Source organism: Aptenodytes patagonicus, chromosome 11 (genome assembly GCF_965638725.1).
Source record: "Aptenodytes patagonicus chromosome 11, bAptPat1.pri.cur, whole genome shotgun sequence".
NCBI classification, from domain to species: domain Eukaryota; kingdom Metazoa; phylum Chordata; class Aves; order Sphenisciformes; family Spheniscidae; genus Aptenodytes; species Aptenodytes patagonicus.
The window spans coordinates 2718098-2734826 of record NC_134959.1 but is presented as its reverse complement, the minus strand read 5'-3'; positions in this window follow the sequence as shown (position 1 = coordinate 2734826).

The following is a 16729-nucleotide window of genomic DNA, read 5'->3' as shown; positions in this document are numbered from 1 at the left end:
TCCAGCTGAAGGCATAAGGGACAGACTTGCCTCTGCCTGAGTAAAGGTCCCCCCTCGATCACCACCGTCTCATCTGTCACCTTTCAAAATTCAAAGTGCGAGTCAGCCCTGAACTTCCCTCACCCCGTGTCCCCTGTGTCCCTTACCCTGCGGGTTAGCCCTGGCACGTCCCTTCTTGGCCCCAGAAGCCAGGCAGACCTTCTGGCTTTGCGCGGTTCCCCGTGGGGCTTGCCTCAGCATGAAAATCCACAGTCCCTGGCTGCCAAAAATGCTTCCCCCGGCTCCCTTCCCTTACTCCTTGCATCCGTCTCGGAAACTGCTGCAAAACAAACACCCTTGGTTTTCCCTGTCTTTCACTGCCCGTGCTTTGGCCTGTCCCTCCCTCTCCTGCTCTGCATGGCTCGAAGGACGGGGATGTCTCAGCCTTTGCTGAAGCTACTGCTGCCTGGAACAGCCTCCTTGTCCCCACCGTCCCAGTCACAGGGCAGCTATTTCCTTTTGATTCCTGCTCTGAATTCTTCCTTACTTTAATCTCACCCCAGGAAAGTCACATTTTGGGTGACTCTTTACAAAACAAGGGTGTGTTGCAATCGTTTTCGGTTTCCTTTTACTTGAGCTAGCACAGCTGTTTGCCACGTCGGGGTCCAGGTTGCCGGAGCCAACTTTTACCCCATGCACAGGGTGCTGCTCCAGCAGCCCAGAGGGGATGTGCAGCAACCCGGGATGGAGTCGTCCTCTCCTATCCACAGGCTGATTCCGGCTCTCATCCATTGCACGATGTTAATTTACTCTTGGCTACAGCCAAATCACTTTACAGCTGGAAAGAAAAGTCTGGAAGTATTTACTTGACTATTCCAGTGACATTCCTTGGGCTGTTTTCACATCATATCCCTCCTCTGCCTTTGGTCAGTATTCCACTAACCAGCTAGATCCGCTTAAAATGCTCAAGGAGAAAGCACGAGGAAGAAAAGGAACGTGCACAAGTATTTACCGAATATGAATGTAAAGTTCAGTGTTTCTTTGCAACATTTGAAATTCATGGTGCGCTTGGCTACAGAAATATCAGCTCGGGCAAGAGAGATAATGTCATCTGCCCTACCTCCTAGCCCCACACTGCAAACACTTCTGTGCAAACATCTAATATTTACATGTTGCGACGCACACTGGAATTGCACGCTGGGGATGATTTCCTGAAGAAACCCACAAATAACTTCTGAATGACGACCAAAATGAGAAAATTGGGATTGGTTCACGGGCAATTCATGAATAGAAAAAGAGATGAAATTAGCTGAATGAACTGTTCATTATGCATTATTCAGCCAGCTGTACTAATTAGTGCCTTAAGGACTGTTCCTGTTCCCACTGCAGCCAACTCCAAAACTCCTTTTGATTTCAGCGGGAGCAGGACGGAGCCCTCAGAGAATGGGCCTGGTGCCTGCTTCCTCTGCAATGACTTTTTTTTTTCCTTAGAATCATAGAATCATAGAATCATTAAGGTTGGAAAAGACCTCTAAGATCATCGAGTCCAACCGTCAACCCAACACCACCATGCCCACTAAACCATGTCCCTAAGCGCCTCATCTACACGTCTTTTCAATACCTCCAGGGATGGGGACTCAGCCACTTCCCTGGGCAGCCTGTTCCAATGTTTAACCACTCTTTCAGTAAAGACATTATTCCTCACGTCCAATCTAAACCTCCCCTGGTGCAATTCTTCTACTATTGCTTATAGATTCCAACTTTTTGTCTCCTATTAAAAGGGCTACTTCTAAAATGTCCTGCATGATGATCAATCAATCGCAGGAAAAGAAACGCACCATCAGTCCCAGAGTGTGTGTCTTATGCCCGATGTGTTCTCTGAAGGGGAAGGTTTTTCATATGCCTTCTTTTGCTTTGCTTTTATCCAGACTAGGTGGTACCGAGGAGCGCAGAAGCCTGAAAGCCCTTTGGAAAACATGAATCAATCCAGAAATGTCACTAGGGCAGAAGGTGCAGGAATTAACATTTGCACTCTGAGCCCAGAACTTGCAGCTGGGCATTTAATTTTTTTTTTTCTGTGTAAGGATAATGTTTACGGTGTTTCTTTCCCACCAAAAAGTTCCTACAGCACAGTTTTGCTCTGAATGTGGCAATGTTAGAAAAATACATCGCTTCAAACTGGTGCGTGTGCCTTTGTCAGAGCTGCCTCAATAGCAGACTGCTTTGTCCCGCTTTCAGATTTATAACACACGATATTGTCTGCATAGGTCTCTCCATCAGACCACTTGTGTTAGTGACCGGAATAACATGCTTTATATCTTGCTTTTCTTACCATGGGCAAGCCAACACCTTCAGGAGAAGCAAAACCTGATTCTGGTGTTGCTCACGGGAGACTGCAATGTCATTCTGCTTCCTATTTTATTCTGGGTTGCAAAGCCAATTGATTGGGAGAGGCACAACTGCAGACCGTCATCCACATAATCTTTCCTGCTGGTGATGAGGCCAGGGAGAACCCAGACGGACGTTCAGATCCCAGGTTGAACTTGAAGGGATCACATTTAAATGAATTACCCCAGTCTTGCTGCAGAGCCCTTCTGTCCCCCAGCCCAAGGCAGAGGTGTCTTCACTGGGCACTGTATGGAATTGCTGGCCAGGTAGCAGCTTCCCACTTACATGTAGACACATGCAAGTTTTGCCTGGATTTTGCCCAAGTCTATCCATGTCATAACAGACGTCTTTTTTCTCCCAGTTCTTTTGATCCCTCGGTGAGCAGCAGCAATGCAGCTCCATGGTGCTGATGGTGGGTTTCTGCCCCAACCAAGGTGGAGCTGCTGGTGGGTTTCCTTCCCAGCAATTCAGTAAAATTGCCTGCTGGGGAGAGAGCAGAGGATGTCCCACCAGCTCAGCCTGGAGGAATCTCCACAGCCCCACTCTTTGGGCTTCTCTCCACAGACTGCCTAAAATGGATATAAAGGAGCCTTAGAGTGGAATTTATTTTCTTCCTAAGACCATCCTTAAAATAACAAACACCAGAAAACTGGTGACATGCGGTACATCTGTTTGAGTAACATGGACCTTCTGTCTGTAATAGAGGAAACTCCAAATAACTCTTTCATTTGTGTTTCCTTTCTTCTCCTTCCTCATCTCCTCCTCCTCACTACTGTATACAAATCTGTTCTGCAAGCTCAAAACCGCCAGTTCTCTCTCCCCTGACAAGCTTGTTTTTATGCCATGTGATAGTTATTTAATTTCCTCTTTGCTTCTAACGCAGCTAATATTTATCTTTCCTTATGGGATTGCGTCTTTGTTTATACGCTGATGTCAAGGGGTAAGGACAGCACTTCTTTAGATCCAGCAGACCAAATTCCTGCCCTCTGACTGCATCTCATGGAATAGCATCTTCCCCTGCAGGCAGTCCCGCAGCAGCCAACGGTCCCAGTTCAGAAAAGCAATTAGGATTAAAATATGTGTTTAAAGTTAGCACGTGTAGCAGTCCTTTTCTAAATAGGGATGCTTTCTAAAGCAAAGCCAGTGGAGTTACTGGTACGGCAGGCAAGGTTCAATATGCGTAAGGCTATTAAAATCTGGCCCAGTGTTAGCCGCTTAATTGCTTCCCCAGAAACAGCAAGGCTGTGAAAACAATGGCTAATGGCCATTTCTCCTTCTTTTTTTAAGACGACCAATTAAACACAGGGTTTAAACATATGTAAAACAAAGACTGCAAGGCACCGTTTCCAACAATTCCACTGAAATCAATATGACCCTTAGAAAAGGCAGGATCTTACCAGGCAGCGTGTTTTGTCGGTTTCCCTTTGTTCAAAGCTACGCTCTAAACCAAGTTAGGAACCATCTTTTCCTCATTAAATTTGTTGCCTTTCAGCACTGATCCTTTCACTTCATTACCACATGCAATTTTTAAAGCCCTCATACTAATATCACAACTATAGATCTAGGTTTATTTATAGCCCTAAACTCCGCAGAGAGCTGTGTGTCTTGTTGCTGTGGAAACTGGGATTCTAAAAGTAAAAGGATTTTAAAGGGATTTTAGAAGAGACCTGCTGAAATTGAGTACTAGCTTTCTCTTCCAGAGGTCTGTGTTCAACTGTGCCGACGGCCTCAGCTAGCCCTCAGGGGATACCGCTCCTCTATGCTTTTTTATGATCTGGCGCTTTGCTGCCTGGTTTTTGCTCTCTGTTGTGAGACAAAAGATGCGCAGGTAGCTATGGGGGTGTTAAACTCTTGGTGTCAGCAATGGCATAGTTGCCAGGCTCGGGGCAGTTTGCTTTTTTCTTTCGCTCTCATTGTTTTTGGGAGCCTTTTGCCAAGGGAAGTACCACCTTACGCGCTGCTAAGTTTGCAAACCTCCTGCACGCTGCAATAAATTGAGCTTTGAGACTGGCATGGGTCGGTGTTTCCTGGAAGTTAAATTTTACTGTATTAAACAGTTATTTAAAGGATATTATTTCTCTCTGGGTAGAGTGTGTAAAGGACGAGAGCGTGATTGATGGGCTGGGTCCTACTTGCACCCTGCGTGCTCTATTGGCAGGTCAGCAGTGGGCAGACTCGCACTTGGCAGAAATGCCACGCTTTACCTGGGGCAGGGATCTCGCCGAGCCACCCAAGGAAGAGCCAGTCCTTCCCCACGGTCCATCTAGGGATCCTCAGACCGAAGCCAAGCTCCTGCATGAGATGCCAAAAGCTGGCAGCGTGACGCCCCCTCCTCCTGGCTGTGGGCTGCGTGAGGCTGCCGGATCATCGCAGGAACGCTGTGCTTGCCACCACCCAGGCTTTTTCCATGCCTCTAAATGTCAGGTGTCCCCCACCACCCGGGGACAAATCTTTCGAGAGCTTTGCCAAAGGGCTGCATGCAGAACTTCTCTAGCTATGGGAGTCACTTTCTAGCAAGAGCTAAGCTTTAAAAAAACCTTATAATTCAAGCAGTAATTCTGTTTACGAACCAGCTCCAGAGCCCAGTCTAACCTGGGCAGAGATTTGAGATGCTTCCAGGCTGCCGAGCTTGGAAAAATATCCTGGAAAATGCCACCCTATCGATGTGGTCAAGGGAGAGGAGGGGGAAGGGGAAGGACAGGCAATATAACATGACTAGCCCACTAGCATGTGTCTTAAATTCACGAACAAGGCACAAATGTCAGAGCTGATTAGCTATTGCCTTGCATTTCCATAAGTAAAGCAACAATCCCTGTGCGCGCTGGCTTCCAGGGTTTGGGGGGCGATCACCAGGCAGCCTCTCCTTCCCCAGAGCAGCCCTGACATTTGCTCAGCACATTCTCCGGGTCCGTGCTGGCACGGGGTGTATCGTGCCTGACTAGAAGTTATTACTGTGATATTAGATTAAAAATAGAAGTGCAGGAGCCAAGACTCACAGGCTGAGGGAATGGTAATTCAGTGACTTATCTTTTCCATTAGAGGGTGCCAGGAACCTACTGTTGCTGCAGACCCCAGAAAACGTGACTTTGTCCTGTACATTTTGGGACCAGGCAAATCCGTGCCCATTTTGGGACCCAATCCTCGTACTGCCCAACCAGGCCAACTAAAGTAACTTGACTGCCATGCTGAAATGCGGATGGGGAAGGGTTGATCTGGCAGCTGTAAATCAAAAGCACATCGGCAGGTGACAGCCCACAGCAAGCTCAAGGAGACGAAGCCCTCCTCGCACTGCTGCGTGAAACAGGAGCATCAGCTGGAGGTGGGGAGAGGTCTTTACTGGGCTTCATGTGGTGCTGATGAGACTCGGGTGAATCCAGCATTCCCCACTTTAGGTTGTCCCTATATAGGAGGTAGTGACAACAGGACGGATGTGCGAAGAGCTGGCTTTGCTCAAGCCCGGAAACTAGGGTTCTTAGGCCCAAAGCATGTATACGCGGGGTTGCGGCATCCTTTTGGATGCTTGTAAGAAAAAGGGGTGAATGACACTTGTCAGGGGTGGCCCCTGCGTCCTCAGTCTCTTCTCAGAAAAGGAAAACCTTCCTGCAGCTCTTCCTAGCCCTTCCACTGTGAAATGTCAGGGGTATATCTCCTGGATCTCATCTGCACGGTGGGTGTTTTACGGGGCAGAGATATGTTTTGGAGAAGTGAACATGGAGAGCATGGGATCTCGACACTGCCAAGGGATTCTGGGCACTATTTGAACGCGAATAGGAAATCCTCATTAAAAAAAACAAGTATTAACCACAAAAAGTAAAAGAACAGGTGGTCGCTCTAGTGGGAAAAAATAGTTTGTACGGCTATCATTTCTTGTGCTCTGGGCCTGGTGGTGAGGACAGACAGTAAACGATGGGGCCCCCATCTTCTAGTCTGAGCCTGCCAAAAATCACCCAATCTCAGGTACGACACGAACCGCCCAGTTATGAAATGGATCCGCTTCTCCATCCCAGAGATGCCACTTGGGAGGGGCAGAATAGCCTCAGGTCTGTGCTGTATACAGCAGACACCCAGCCGTATTTTAACCCTTCCTTGGCTGGAGGGGTGTGTGCAGCTCTCCAGCTCTCAAAATGCAGTGCCTTTGACCGCCCAAACAACCGATGGGACTTGGTCTCCGCTTCTCAACACAGCTGCTGCTAAATTATTAGCAACAACCATCTGCAGGCTTAAAAAATGACAATCCAAAGAAATTAGGAGATCAGTCTTAACAGCGTGAGATTAAAAAAATAAGATGAATTTTTAAAAAGGGAAAGCAACCCAGTCCTCCCAATTTAGGCTTTTGACGAGAAATGCAGACTTTGGGAGAGAGCATGGCAGAGCAGGCTTAAAGACTCCTTTTTTAGTTTTGAACTTTGGAAAAACAATTCCAAGATCTATAGTTTTGTGGAAAAAGCATTAGTGAAGTTATTTAGATCAGTCAGTCACTCCCAGCAGCGTGAAGACCCTGGCTCTTCTTCCTGACCCCAAGGCCACCAAAGGAAAGAGCTGGGCTGGCCACACATGGGACACTGGTTCCCGTCTTTATGCCTGGCGCAGCTGCAGGGGCGCACACTGCTGCTAACGCATGGAAAAAGCAAGATGAAGCCTTGGACTAGGAGATATCTTTGTCCTTGACCTGCCTCTGCAGTGATTCACGGTCCAATGCTGGGCAGATCCGTCCCCGTGCATCGCTTTCCCCATCTGCCTGTCCAGCACAGGCATGTGGCTTTCTGGTGGGCAAGTTAACTAGGGGATATGAAGCTTTTTGGGATCGGTGGCTGGAAAGCGATAGGTAATAGCAGTGATGGGAAGGGAAGGCTAGTGTGTCTAGATCCCAAAGCCCAGCGCTGCTTGGCTCTGCGTCACACGCCGACAGCTTTTCCTGTGGACTTCAGCCAACGTGGCTCGGGGTTTGGAGCCGTCTGCTCCTGTCCCAGCCACAGTGGGTGATTCAGAGCAGATGGGATGAAGGGCCGACGCTGAGGCCCACCAGCAAGACTGATCTGTGCTTTCCTGCCTGGGATTTCAGCGTAAAGCAGGAGCAGCAGTGTCTTGACCAGGTGGGTGAGGGCTACGTCAGCAGCCAGCACACAGCCTGTTTTTTTCCCCGGCTCTGGGAGGAAGCTGGTCCTTCTGGACCCAAAAGTTAGCATCATGTGCTGGCAATTATTTCTGCCTGACAGATGAAAAAACAGGGGTGGTAAAGGAGCAAGTGACTTGTCTGAGACAGCAGTTTTGCAATAAAACCATGCTTGGCTGGGTGCTGGTGTTTGCTGAGGCCATTCTTTTGGTCGCAGTGGTTTTCCTGGTGTCGCAAGGATGGAAACTGGTTCACATGTAGTCCATACGGAGCTCGGGCAGACCTCCATGGGCAGCCTGTCTCCGGCTGCTCCCTTGCTGCTCTGGCCAAGGGGCAAGGAGAAACCCTGCACCCAAGTCTCTGGTCCCTCTCATACCTCTTGAAGCACTCTGATTTCATGGGACGGGAATAGCAAATCTCGGGGCTGCAGTCACATCCTCATGGAAAGAGCCGCTGAAAGATAGTGTCATCTTACACTGCTGGAGCGTCTTTCTTCCCAAAACGATCCCGAAGCATTTTGTGGAGTAAATATAAACCAGAGGTATTTGGGGAGGAGCATGGGGTGGGACTCATGGCTCAGAGCGGCACAGCTCAGCAGTTTAGGATAGGAAGGGAAAATACGACATCTGACTACATTGGAGGGAGTGCAGGCCGGCAGAGCGTACAGTACAGCAATTGGCAAATCTGGGGCTTGGCCAAGAAAATAAACATAAGAAATACTTGAGACTGATGAAAACCACGGGCAGCCTGCTCTTGTTTAAAGAGGTCTTTTTGGGACACTGGAACAGACGCCCGTTGCAGATGGAGCGAGATCCTGGCCCTGTTCAGACTCACGGCCAAACCTTCATTGACTTCAGCTGGACCAGGATTTCATTTCAGATGGTTCTGTTTTTTCCCAGGATGTGATTTCCCCTTTTTAGGACATGCCCCTCTGCCACCCTCTGCCCAGCAGGGAAAGCAGGCTGTTGCAATTTTGGAGGTTTGTACACAGATTTAGGGACAGATCCTGTACAGGGCTGAGTACTGCCAGCATGTCAGTAGGGGCAAATGATGCCCTGCAGCACTCCAGAGCTATGTGTAAGCACGTAGGATCAATACATTCAGAGCTGAAGACCAAAACTGAGCACTCAGCAGCTCTGGTAATTAGTTGGGTGCCTGCATGTGGCTTGAAAGCCAGTTTCTTCCAAATTTTCATTTTCAGCAAATAACTTGGAGGCTTTTCACTCCAGAGTTTGACTTGGGTGCCTTACTTTAAAAATTCAGACCCCTGTACATTCTTCAGTTTCCTAATGAAGACGGCAGGCCCTGGGGCATTTGAGATAAGTGAGAAATTGAAGCAGGTATTCATCTGGCACTGACTTTCAGTCTAAGACCTTCTCCAGAATTAACCATCCAAAATTCACAGGCTCTTGAAAATCCTGGTGACTTTAATCACAAAGGAAGTTCGGAGGAAAGGCTCAAGTAATACTGGGAAATATGTGCAGAGGGTAAAGGAGGAGCTTGGGGTGGTTGTGAGGAGAAGAGCATTTCTAGGAGGTGAAAGCCCAAGGAAGATTTTATTCCTGGCTGAAAATGAAACTGGGTAAGAAGTGAATGAGATGGAGGACAGGGTAGGTAGCCTCCAGCTCCGCTCCTTTCGGGGAGCTCCATTCATCCCATTGTGTCTGGGATGTGGAGTTTCAGTCCAAATCCAAATTTTCCCCCACTTCAGAAGAGTTCCCAGCGGGGATTTATCAGCACCGTGTGCTCCTGGGATCCTCCGTTTCGGCACAACCAAGGTGCGCATTTCATCACAGTGAAAATTCAAATACCCTTTTCTTCTTCATCCCTGCTGCCTCCCGTGCTTTGTGCCCCGGGTGTCGCTTGACAGAGACAGCCAAGTTAATCTGGTGGTTTAGGATTCTCGTGGCTTGATTTCTAAATGTCTCGCTGTTCTAGGGCGACATTCCTTTATCCCTCGCCCTTTCTTTTCCTGCTGGATTATCCCATGTTAATAGGTACCATGTAATACAGTCTGTTGTTAACTACTCCTGAATCCTCCTTGCTGATTCCTTAAGCAGAGCTTGAAAACCCATGAATCTGGCTTTGAGTTTTGTGGAGGTTTGTTTCGTGTTTTGCTTTTTTTTTTTTTAAACACAGCACGTGAAATGTGTAGGATAGCTTTCTACTCCGGCTTTTGGGAAGCAAAGTAGTTTCATGTGTTTAGACAGTCTAGACTCGCTATTCCAGACTGCAAAGTGCATCTGCTTAAACCCCCCGCAAAACAGGCCGTAAGAAAGAAACCTTGTTTGAAAAACTACATCAAGAATGGAATAAATCCTTCCATAGCTGTTTATCTGCTCAGAAAAAAAGGTCCTTGAACACTCTTGCGTGACAGTATTTCATAAGAAAAGAATATGAGTAATGTCAACTTTTTTACATCGCTGTGTCTTCTTGCTTCAATGAAAGACATTTCTTCTTTGTTATGAATTATAAAACTCTATTGCTACAGTCCAAACAGTTCTGGGAACTACTGCCACTGGCTTTCTGAACACAGGAAAATACACTGTCCTTATCATTTGCAATGCTCAAAGCATTTCTAAACATTCATTATTCACATAGAAATTCGTCCATCAGCATCTCCATTAAACTGAAAACATAATCCCTTCTTTCTAATCAGGTGCCAAACTACTTCGTTACTTGGTTGATTCCTGGGTGTCCACGATTTTAAGCTTAAGGTTTGGCTTTACTGAGGCTGGCGAGGGGCAGGCGATCCTGCGGAGAGGACAACCCTGCCTAAAAATCCTATGGTCCGTGCTAGCAACAGGAGCGGCTGCGCCAATGCACGATGAGCTGCAGAGCACTCATAATCTTCTGTTCTCTTGAAAACAGGGAAGGAGCCTTATTTCTTCCATCAAGAGCAAATCCTAATCCCAGGGTTCAGAAGCAGCACCTTTTCCAAAGGGTCAGACCAGAGGAGCAGGTGTTTCTTTCTGACCGTGACTGCGTGATAGCAGCGGTGCTGCCTTTCTGTGTGACCTTTGCCAAAACGTGTCGTTGGTCCCTGCCTCAGTTTCCCCATCGGTGAAATCAGATATTGATATTCAGCCCATTGGGATCTTGAGCAAAAAAAGAGAAAGCCATTTTGGCCAATACTCGCAACCCTCAGCTCTGGAAGTCCTGGAGTTCTTACGAGAGCTTTCCGAATTAAAAAAAGGTGACTTTCTGTGGCTGTTAAGAAAAGTTGGAAAAAACCAAGCTCTTTCCAGAAAACACCCCGGATGTCCCCAAAACAAAACCAAAGAAACCCTCCGAGTTGTTTATTTTTTTAAATCTCACGCAGGTTGAAGCCTGTCTCAAGACTGCGGTGGGACAGAGGGAGCAGACATGGCTTTTGCCACTAGGTTTGGCAAAGCTTTGGGACGTAACTCGTCCCGGGTGGGCAGGCTGACGAGCCCGGCGTTAGCTCTCCTGGCCCCTTCCACCATCAGCGGGCAGGAGCAGCCTTTGCACATGGCAGTGATGAAGATGGAAACCCGCGTGCCAAGTCGTTTTCCGAAGCAGGTTTCTTCTCTTCACATTATGTCAGCCGCATTTCCTGACAAAACCAGCAGGAACACGCGGGTGACAGATGTCCCTTAATTATCGGCAGCGTTGCCGCTCCTCGGTCTCAGACATAAAATTCAGAGGCTTGAAATGAAGGCCGTGTTTTGTTTGGTTAAGACTGGCTACCTCGGTTTTATTTGCAAGCATCTTTCAGCTATGGAAAGTTAGTCACCTTGGGTGTTCTGCCGTGCCAAGGGGCATGCCAGACCTCCACGAGAGCGGCGGGCAGACTAGCAGGGTGGAAAATGCAGGGTGGTGTGGGTGGCTGGGGAAGCCGAGTCCCTTCAAATAAATTATGTTATTGTATTGCCGATGGCAGAGGTTTGCCACCTGGGATGAGAAGGGCAAAGCAGGGCCACTTTGCATGGCAGGCTGTGTCTTGCAGAGCGGTGACCGTGAGAAGGATCTGGGTTTTATCATGAACAAACAGCTCGACACACGTTTATTGTAGGGTGATCCAGTAAAATAAAAGGGCAAATGATAAACCTCGGGGGGAAATCACATTGTTTTCCCTTGGCTTCATTTTTCGGCTTCCAAGATCACAGTGGGCAAAAGCTACCTCCATCCTTCAGCAAACGTCACAGAGGGATGGAGGGAGGGAAGGAGGATGAGATGCCACCACCTGTGGAGCCACGTACTGCTCCTTTTCTCCTTGTATGATATTTGCTTCGCGGGCCTTTACACAGGATAGCAGGTTGATTTTACCAAATACACTTGCTGGGTATGTTCCACAGCACATAGGAACTCAAATCTGGTCATCGTCCATCTACCAATTTATCTAAACCTGCAGCAACACGTTTTTTCCCCCAGCCTGAATGCCAAATAACCTGTATTACCTGCTCATCTTTCTTTGCCCTTACTGCAAAATACCTCGTGTGCACCTCTGCCTCCTCTGCATCAGTCTCGACTCGTTTGTCCCTTCCAGCTGATTGCAGCCCTATTCCTTCGCTCCTGAAAGCTCGTGAAACATCAGTGCTCGGAGGAGGTCTCCGCCTGCCTGCCTGCGGTTCCCACACTCCCCCCAGCTCCTTCCTTCAGGCTGCCTGATGGGTGCTGGGGAGAATATAGGCCTGGGGGAAAAGATCCATCTGGCCACAAGGAAGAAAGCATCATAACACATTTCAAGCTCCCAGCATTGCAAATCTTCCCTCCCATGTGCTCAGTCGATCAGGATCAGCTTCTTTGCTGCTGTTTTTGTGCCTCTTGATTTCCACACGGAAACTGGCTCTATTTTTACCCAGCTAAAGCTGATTAGATTTGCAGTAATTGGCAGGATAAACAGACGCATACTGTATGCAGCAGGTTAATGCGATACATTCAGTGACCAGTAAATGCACTTAGCCCATGCCCAGCACAAAGAAGACAATCAAGGTAATTTATTGAACACATGCCTGTAACATGCCCATTAGCCATCCCTGTCCTTCCTCTCTCTGCAAACCCATTTCCCCTCCGAGACAATGAGTGTTATTGCAGAATCCAAAACATTTCATCGTTTTCTCCTAAGCTCTTTGCAAACCGGTATTAAACCCAAGGACACGCAGGAGTTTCTCCTTCTGGTTAACCCAGGTCTTGACTTTTGTTGACCTGCGAGAGATTATTAGCATTGAAGCAGCCACATATTAAAAAAGAAAAATGCTACTTACAACTCGAAGGCTGACCTCCTTCAAGTAATGTAATTTCCAACCATTTCAATCACTTTCATAAGCTACAATCTACCGGAAGATTAGCAGTAGTCCTGCTTGCTGCAATATCATTCTGTTCTTTAATTGCTTTTTGGGGTAATTTAGCTAGAGACCAAGTAGATAAGAGAAAACTTGGGGACAACATCAGGTGGTTGTACACTCCTGGAATTCAATTAACTGGGGGAGGAAATGAGCGGGAAGCAAAAATGAAAATCATTCCAGTTTCCAAAGCTGCATATTTCAATCTAATGTTGTTAGACCTCGGGAATACTCTGGCTGTTGTGCTTGGTGGTGGCGGCAAGGTGGTGGCCGTACCACCCGTCCAAGCCCAGGAGAGACACGCAAGACAAGCCATCCTCAAAAAAGTTATGAGCCAGGGTGGGAGGTGCCCTGTTTATTTAAAAACACCCGTGTCAAGTCTGATCCCATCCCAGAGGGCTTCCCATCCCTCCGGCTGCTGCAGGACCCCACAGCAGCCTGGGGGTTTTGAGCCACTGACTCCTGCCCCTGCTGCCAGAGATGTGTTTTCTGGAGAGTCCCGCTGTGCAGGGCTCTGAGCTGGATATAGAGAATAAAACCCTCCTCTTTCTTCTTGCCAGGTTGCTCTGATCCCCAGCATTTAGCTCCTCTGCAGATGCTGGTGCCACAGGCAGGATATTCAGACCACCTCAGTCCTTACCTTGTCCAGGCATGCCGCAGCCCAAAGCTGCTCACCTGCGATGCCTGGGGACACACGCTTGCTCCCTGTTTCCAACTGTACTTTGAGCCCTCTCAGTTATGCAGTTTTAATCTATTTAATGCAGGCCCTGTTGATTTTGTATTGTTTCCCGATCAATCCGTTGCATGGGCCCAAGCCAAGGGCTGTGCGGAAAGCTAAGGATATTTCGTCGGTATGATTATCTCTACCTAACACCCTTGTAACCTCTTTGGCGAAGGACGGTGAGCTCACCACTGCCTATTTCCCTCAAGCTCCTGTTTGCCATTCATTACATCACCCTTTTTTAATTCTCTATCTATCAAGTTCAGTGTTAGTGGTTCCATTAATTGTCCAAGATCCCTCCCAGGCTTAAAGGCTTAAAATCGGCGGCGGCCTGTCCACCCCGTCAAGCGTGGGCACGGCGCTGGCTTTTTCTCAGTCCTCTAGTACTTTCAGTGACTGTTCCAAGACCTATTGAAAATCACCATTAACTATCCAGACAGCTCCTTGGCCGCCTCCTTTACAACTCTTGCAAGTTATTCAGATCTGCTGGTTTAAAAATATCGAGCTCCATCAGCTTGCTGCTCAGCGTACCTCCTATGTACTCTTGGAAAGTATTTCATTAGCACGTTGTCTTTTTTCCACCAGATACCAGGAAGAAACCTGCACTGAGCATTTTTGCCTTTTCTGTGTTATTGATAAATCTCCCATTTCTGTGTAGTATCGGCCCACTGCTAATGCAAGGCTCCTTTTCTTGAAAAGCTTGGAAAATATCCTTCTGTCTTTAATTTCCCCAGCTTCTGAGGTCTATTAATTACTACCAGTTTCCCTTTTCTTCTTCTTGTGTGTTTATGTTCTATGTGTGAGCCTTGGCGGCTCTTTCACTTCCTTTCTAAGCCATGTTGGTTTTTTTAACAAAGATTTCTGTCTGCGTTGCTGCTTTTTGAGTAAAAAATTCTTAAAGGCTTCTCCCTTTTCAACACATTTTTCATTTAAATTCTTTCTCTAAATTGATCTGACTTGGAATTATTTTCTGCTTTGTGAAACAGGACCTTTTAAAGTGCCAAGTGTGTGTGTGTGTGTGTATATATATATATATATATTACTGCTTTGAGCTTTACTTCATTTGCACATAACAAATGTAATCAAGCCATGATCGCTTGTGCCTAGTACAGATCACCTGCCAGGGCGAGGCTGAATGTGGAATTCCCTCATGTTGGAGGCAATATTTTTTGCGTTAGGAAATTATCTTTTTTTTCCCCTGAAATTCTAAGGATATTTTAATACTGGCAGCTCAGGACCTCCAGCATCCATTGCTCAGTCTGAAGTCCCCAGTGATCACAAGATTTTTATTAGATATTATGGATGTGGCTGCTTAAAGAAGCAGATTGTGTCGAGTCCCTGCTGCAGCGTGGCGGTCTGCTGCAGACCCTTCTTGCCTCGTGCTTTATTTCCCAGGATATTGATCCAGAAACACTCTGGATCATTTATTTCCATGTTGCTAATGACTTGGAACCAGCCTGGGACCACTGGTGCTCAGGAGAAGGAGATATCTGCTCCCAGACCAGTCCCAGCGGGATGTGGATCAGGACCGGCAGATCAAGACCTCCAACCACAAGTGGAAATCAAACGGAGAAGGTGGCTGAACGCAGGGCTGCAATACTCCGGCCGGAGAAATCTCCCCACCACCCTGTGGCGTTAGGAGCGGGGTTGTGGTGCGTATTCAGCAATTCCATCTTGTGCCGGTGGTTTTTGCCGCTGCAGTTAATTCTTTTTGCATCCTGTGATTTCCCAATTGTATTTTTTTTTTTGCGGGGAGTGTGGACCGGTGCCCTCGTTCCTCCTCCGTTAAGTTATCAGGCTAAGGTGCCCCTGGCTTGGCTGGCCAGAGTACCCCCCAGGAGCTTTTCCCTTTGAGATGGAGGTCAGCTGAGCTCTACGGCTCCACCACGGATGGCCTCACCCTGGGAAAACACAAACCTCCCTACACCGCTTAAACAACCTGGTATTTAATTCCACGTTTAGCTGCCTTTTTCCTTTCTTTCCCTGTGAAACAGGAGTGATTTTTTTAAGATCACTTTGATGTCTTTCCCCTTCAGCATCATTTGGGCGTCCCCAGGAGCTGCCTGCAATTTGTGAGGTCCTGCGAGGCCCTGCTGCTAGTGCCAAAAAAACATCCTCCCCCGTGGATGGTGGCCCACTGAGTTGAGAAGCCTTCGAATCGCACCTCGCGGCTGGGCTCGGGGAGGCCAGCACGCCGTCCCTCCTCCTCCTCTCCCCATCCTCTGTTGTGCTTCGCAGGATCAAATTCCCAGAAAAAGCTGCCCGCCTTCCTGGGATGCTGGAGATGTTTTTCTGGGCAGCTGGACTTTTAGAGATACATCCTGCCGTTGTCACGCTGAGGATGCAGTAGCAGCATGGATTCCTCCAGCTAATCCTCTCTCTCCCTTTGCTCTGTGGCAGGTTTTTTTCCTTCTTAAGCATAGCCAGACTTTCCAGCAGGTTTTCTGCGAAGGCTGGGTCTCCCCGATGCCCTGCACTTGTCTTTCTGAACCCCGTTGTACATCAAACCCCGTTGCCTGCCTGCATCCCCATCCGTCCCTGAGCTGCTCCGTTGGGCTGTGCCCCGCTCTTTGCAGGGCCAGGTGGGTTTCTGCACACAAGGGCAGGATGGGATCCACCGGAGATCTGTGCCTTTCCACCAGCATTTTTGTCTGCAAGGCACACCAGGAATAGGCAAGTGCAAATTTTATTCTCTGTATTTTGCATCGCTCCCGCTGCCCACTGCTATTTTGTCTTCCCCCATCCATGCTCAGTTACTTATCATAAGCTGATTTGCTTTTTATTGTATTTTTTCATCATTATTCTTTTATCCCAAACGTCATCTCAGTCCCTTCATCCACACCTGCACCAGTTTATTAAAAAAACACTCGACAGCCCTATCTAACGCCGTCTGTACCCTTCGGGGAAATGTCTCCAGAGTTAGCCAAATGTACTGGCGAAATCCCGCTGCGGTTTAAGGGCAGCCCGGCTCCGGCCCCGGCACGGCAGTGTCTGTGGAGGTCAACCTGGCGCTCGCCGGCGGCAAAAGCATATTCCAGAGGGAAAAGCCCACTGGTATTCGGGGCTGGTGTGAAATCTAATCTGGAATTTCCTCTCCCTCAGCCTCCCGCACATCAGCAGCACCGAGGAAATACGAACTGGTCTGGAAAGGACTCCCCAAGGACTGCAGATGATTGGGCCATGAGTTTTTATTTTAAACTAAATCCTGACCTTTGGATAAAG